Raw genomic sequence first — 5,774 nt, 5'->3', positions numbered from 1 at the left:
AAAAAACAAGAAAAATCTAAAATACTGTCACAAGAGGAGGAAGCCTAAGATACAATGGTCAAATGTGATGTGATATCCAAAATGTGACCTTGAAATAAGAAATGTACATTAGCAAAACAATCCAAAAGAAATCTGAACAAACTATAAATTTCATTCAAAATAACTATATTAATTTTGACTTATTGACCAAAAAAACGAAGCTTTCTTGCCTACAACATTAATGAGGAAGTGCACATGGCTTGCAGGAAATATCCCTACAATCCTCATCATGATTCTGAAAGCATGAAGTATCCTAAAGTGAAAGTATTCTTTTCCAAAAAGTAAAATGTTCTTATTTCAATTTACTCCATGCTTAGAGAAGTAAGGTTGACCACGGAAGAATCAAATATAAACCCTGTATACACTGTTAAATTGATTATCCAAATTTTTGCTCCAAAGTACAAATAACTTAAGCCTGATCTTAAAATCTCAGTCTCTTTTCCTTTCTTTTTGCACATTTTTATTTTATTTTGTGGGAGGTGGGGTGTGCATGCCAGGATTTAGTTGTGGAGGTCTGAGGACTATCTCTGGGAGCCAGTTCTCTCCTTCGCTATGAGGGTCTTGGGAATCAAGCCCAGGTCATTAGTCTGGACAACAGGAGCCTTTACCCACTGAGCCATCTCACTGGCCCTCTCAGCACCTTTTCTGAGCAGTCTGTTGTTCTCACTTAACACACACACACACATGTGCACACGCACATGCATACTTACACATGCTTGCTTGCACTCACATGCACATACAGGCACACATGAACACACACAAACATGCATGCATGAACACACATGTACATACATGTCACACAGGTTCTTACACACATGTGCTTGCACATGCACCCACACACATGGACGCACACACGTGCACACATACCATTCTCCAGTTTATATCTCTGTCACATGCACCAGCATCAACACGCAGATCTATGGCAACTGAAAAAAGGAAAGAGCAACTGCAGAGAACACAGCAAACCAATCTGGTGCCTCAGTGACCTGGAAAGAAGACATTGCACCTACATAGAGCAGGTAGAACTTTCTAGAAACACAGTGGGAGGTCTGTCACTAGAGAGTTTCCCAAGAGATTTCACAACGCAGAGCCCCATGGAGAACTCAAAGGAAAAAATTCATGAGAAAGTAACGACCTTATGTTAGTCTTCAGAATACAGTGTCCCTGCCTTTTCTGCTTCGAGATCTTCACCCTATGGCTGATTACTGCTGAGTCTGCTCCCAATTACATTCTTCCATGGAATTATGTCATTTTCTATTTCCTCTGGGCGGCCTATGGCAAAACAGTCTTCTGGATGAGTATCCTATTAGCACTCTAGGGAGAAAATTGTATCCAGTGGACTTTTTGAAATACAGGGATCAAAATTGCATGGGATCCTTGTGAAGCAGGCATGCCTCATCCGTTTCATCTCCAGCTAGTTATTCCAGTAGCTGCCTCTTGAAAAAAATCATTTAAATCAAAACACACTTCCACCTACAGACAGACGAAATCACTTGCAGCTAATCCATCTCCTACTTTATTGCCCATAGAAATGAAGAACAGGTTGTGCAAGCTCAGCGTACAACAGGAGGCTGGGAGACAGCGCTCATCCATTTCCTCACAGTGTACAAGTTTGATCGTGTTTGCCTAATTATCCCATTAACCTGTACCTAAAGATCCAATTACTCCAGCTGTGGGTGATTGAAGAAAGGGCGACTGCAACAGATACCAGGCAGGGGACGTGTGTATTCCTCATCTGTAAAGTCTGTAATTGCCAGTTCAGTCTTTAGCTAGGAAATTCCTATGCAGCAAAGATAATGCAAATATTTCACAGTGCAGCTTCTAAACTGGTAAACACTCATTTGAATTTTAAATGTCCCTATGAATCTAAGAACTCCTTTAGAAAATGTGTGTGTATTTGTGTATGTGTCTGCGCATGTCATTGTGTGTAGGTGGGGGTTCTGAGAACCACTTGAAGGAGTCTGTTCTCTCCTTCTGTGTGGATCCTAGGGATTGAACTTGGGTCCTCAGGATTGGTGACAAGTGATTTTATCCACTGAACATTCTTGACAGCCCAAGAATTCCTTCTTTTAAGATTACTGCTGTGCCCATGGGATTACTTTAAAATTTTAAAGGTCAAGAGATAGAGGAATGGAAGTTCATGAGTTTAGGACCACATTGGGCTACATAGCAAGACCCCATCTCAAAAAAAAAAAAAAGCAGCAACAAAAAGATTACAAAATACAACCCTACTGAATTGGTTTCTTTTCTTCCAGTCATTTCTCCAAGGCAGATAACTCTCCTCAGAGGAACAGAGATGTCTCAGTCAAGAGATACTGACTTTATTTACCTTCTTTGAATTGGTTTCTTTTCTTCCAATCATTTCTCCAAGGCAGATAACTCTCCTCAGAGGAACAGAGATGTCTCAGTCAAGAGATACTGACTTTATTTACCTTCTTTGATTGTGACTAATTATCTATGAACACTCTAATGATTTCCTATAAACATAAAAAGCTGGCGTAAGCATTTAGTTATGACCTCTGGACTCAAATGCACTCTTTTTTTTTTTTTTCTAAAACATGCATTTTCCTTACTGAGGCTTTGATACACAAATAAAATGGGTAAAACTGTCAGGCCTGAGCAGACGCTCTCTTTTTTTAAAAAATTTTTATTTATTATTTTTATTTTATGTGTATGAGTGTATTGCCTGCATGTGAGTGAGTGCACCTGTGCCGTGCAATGCCGTGGAGGTCAGAAGAAGGCTTCGGGTTCCCCTGGAACTGGAGTTAATGACAGTTCGCAGCTGCCATGTGGATGCTGGGAATCAAACCTGGGTCTTCTGCAAGAGCAGTCAGTGTTTTTAACTGCTGAGCCATCTCTCCAGCCCCTAAATGCACTCTTAACAATACCCACAATGCCTTTCAAATTTTTAGCCAGATTACCCACAGAAGATCACACAGTTTTGGTTTCTTTGTCTTGAATGTCCAGTCTCCCCATCTCCGTTGTCAGTTGAGCACATCAGCACATCTTATCCTAGAGTTAAAACAGACACATTCATCAAAGAGACATGACAAGCCTGCTACACAGATTTCCTTCACCTACATCCAGATCTCTTCTGCCTGCCTCTTGTCAAAGGGTAATTCATTGCCTGGACCCCAGTCCTTCTCATCTCCTGAGGGATGCCTGCACTGATCACCTCTTAGTCCTGTGTCTTCGCCTCTGTGTCTTCCATTTCTCCCTCTCCACTGGCTTCTTACCAGCATTATACGCATACTAAAGGTGTTCCTCCCTTAAAAACAGAACCTTTCTTAAGCCTTCACTCTAGAACCTTACTGCCCATTCTCTTCCCTTTCCTAAACAAATTTCTTAAAAACTATTGTCAGAACTTTCTTGAGCTAATATTCTGTATCCTGGTCCAGCCACTGTCATGATGTTTGTGCTCATAATAGTCCTCGAAAAGTGGACCTTGTCTCTTACAACCTTTCCATTCCCTCTTCTACAATGGTTCCTGAGCCCTGGGTTGGTAAAGTTAAATAGGAGTTCTGTCCAAGGACCCACTCTGCAGACTCTTACACTCTACACTTTGGTCATTTGCAGCCTTTTGTGTTCCTGGCCGTCTGTTACGTGAGGGAGCTTCACTGATGAGAGTTGAGAGGTGCATTAGTGTTGTCTTTCCCCCTTGTTCCTCTATGTTCTGTGAGCCTTAGGTATAGAGATTGCATTGTAGAGCTGTCACTTAGGCATGTGCAATTCAGACAATCTCTGTGTGTGACCAGCTGTGGAACTCTGTAACAGTCTCCGTCTATTGTAAAAGAAGCTGCTTTGATCAGTGGTGACTCACATACTTGTCTGTAAATGTAAGGATCCATATTTAGCACATAGTAAGAAATTACATTTGTCTAGGGAAGCGACAGCCTTAGGGTCTTCTCGAAGATCCGTGACCTCTCCAATCATGTGTATTTGGCTGTTAACAGTCACTTCTTTCTTCATTTCAGTGTGATTTTCCTTCAATATTTCTATCTCTTTTGTGAATTCAGTCAGAATTTTCTCCCTATCATCTTTTAGATATTTGATGATTAAGGTGTTCTGTATGAAACACACAAAAATTCAATAACAATTTTACAAAAAAAAATTGGACCTTGTCAAAGAAATCAATGGTCTTAATGTTGATAAGACAGTGAGTTGTTGACAGTATTGTCTTCTCTGCTGACTGCTGGTTTTTTTCCTCCTTTCTCTTGACTCACACAGAAGCAATTCATTTCTGTTCCTCCTTCCCTCACTTCTCTGGTTACTTATTTTTCCCAAAAGAATTTAGAACATTCCCTCACCTTCTTAAGGTCACTACTCAAGTTTAAATTTTTTCCTTTATTTTTGGAATTTCATACATGTATACAATGAAATACGATCAAAGCTACACCCCATTTCTACCCTTCAACTCCTCCATCTATTCATTGAAACTTACCTTTAATACTCTGTTTAAAACTGGAAACTTCAACTAGGAAGTAACAAGTACTGGTGAGACTGTCGAGAAATAGGAACTCAGGGAAAAGAGTATAGCAATTCCTTAAAAATAGACATCATGGGGCTGGAGAGATGGCTCAGCAGTTAAGAGCACTGACCGCTCTTGCAGAGGACCCGGGTTTAATTCCCAGCACCCACATGGCATGTATGAACCGTCCTTAACTCCAGTTCCAGGGGCATTCGAAGCTGTCTTCTGACCTCCATGGCATTGCACAACACAGGTACACTCACATACATGCAGGCAATACACTCATACACATAAAGTAAAAGTGATAAATAAAATATTCTTTTAAATAGACATCATATAATACAGCAAATGCACTTCTAACTACATACATAAAAGCATTGAAATAAGAGTTTGTGCAGGTATTCGAATGCTGGTGTTCATAGTAGAATTATTCACACTAATCAACAGATGGAAGCAACCCAAGTTTCCATAGACAGGTGAACAAATCAACTCAATGGAAGACACACAATAGAATATTATTCACTTTTCAATGAAAATAAATCAGACATACACTATAAAATTAACAACCCTTGAGGACATTATGCCAGTTGAACTAAATCTGTCAGAAAATAATACTTGGGGCTGGAGAGGTAGCTCAGTTTGGTTCCCAGCATCCACATCTGGCAGCTCACTCACAACCACCTGTAATTGCAGATGCAAGGACTCTGACTCTCTCTCTGGCTTCCTCAAGCACCTGCACACATGTGACATACACTCACATAGACACGCACACACCCATACACATGAATAAAAATAAAAATAAATCTTTTTTTAAATTTAATAACCATATGATTAGAAGAAGTATTTCATTACAGCTTTAACATATTCAGTAACACACTCCAGAGCAAGGATACATCTCTTTCAAAAGTGGTGATAAAATTTTTAGGTTCACTGTAGAATTAATACAGTTATACAGTATTGGACACAGTATAAGCCCTGAAAGACATGAAATTGGATGACTTTTTAACCTTTAAAAAAGATCTCCATTTCATTTTAAAATATACTGTTTCTTACAGGAAGACTCATTGTTTTTGCTACTAACACTGAGATGTTGGCACATGCATCTCTAATCTGTTTATATCTGATTATTACCAGTCATAATCGGTTGCCCTCAGATCCTTGGCACTTGTGTATGTCTATAAACTCATTGGGTAGATTTCAGTGGTAATGTTTGTCACCTCTACTAATTAACATGATGTAAATTTCCATGCTTCCTCCTCAAATATAA

The sequence above is a fragment of the Nannospalax galili genome, unplaced genomic scaffold (genome assembly GCF_000622305.1).
Source record: "Nannospalax galili isolate Female #2095 unplaced genomic scaffold, S.galili_v1.0 scaffold1083, whole genome shotgun sequence".
Lineage (NCBI taxonomy): Eukaryota > Metazoa > Chordata > Mammalia > Rodentia > Spalacidae > Nannospalax > Nannospalax galili.
This window is presented reverse-complemented; position numbering follows the sequence as displayed.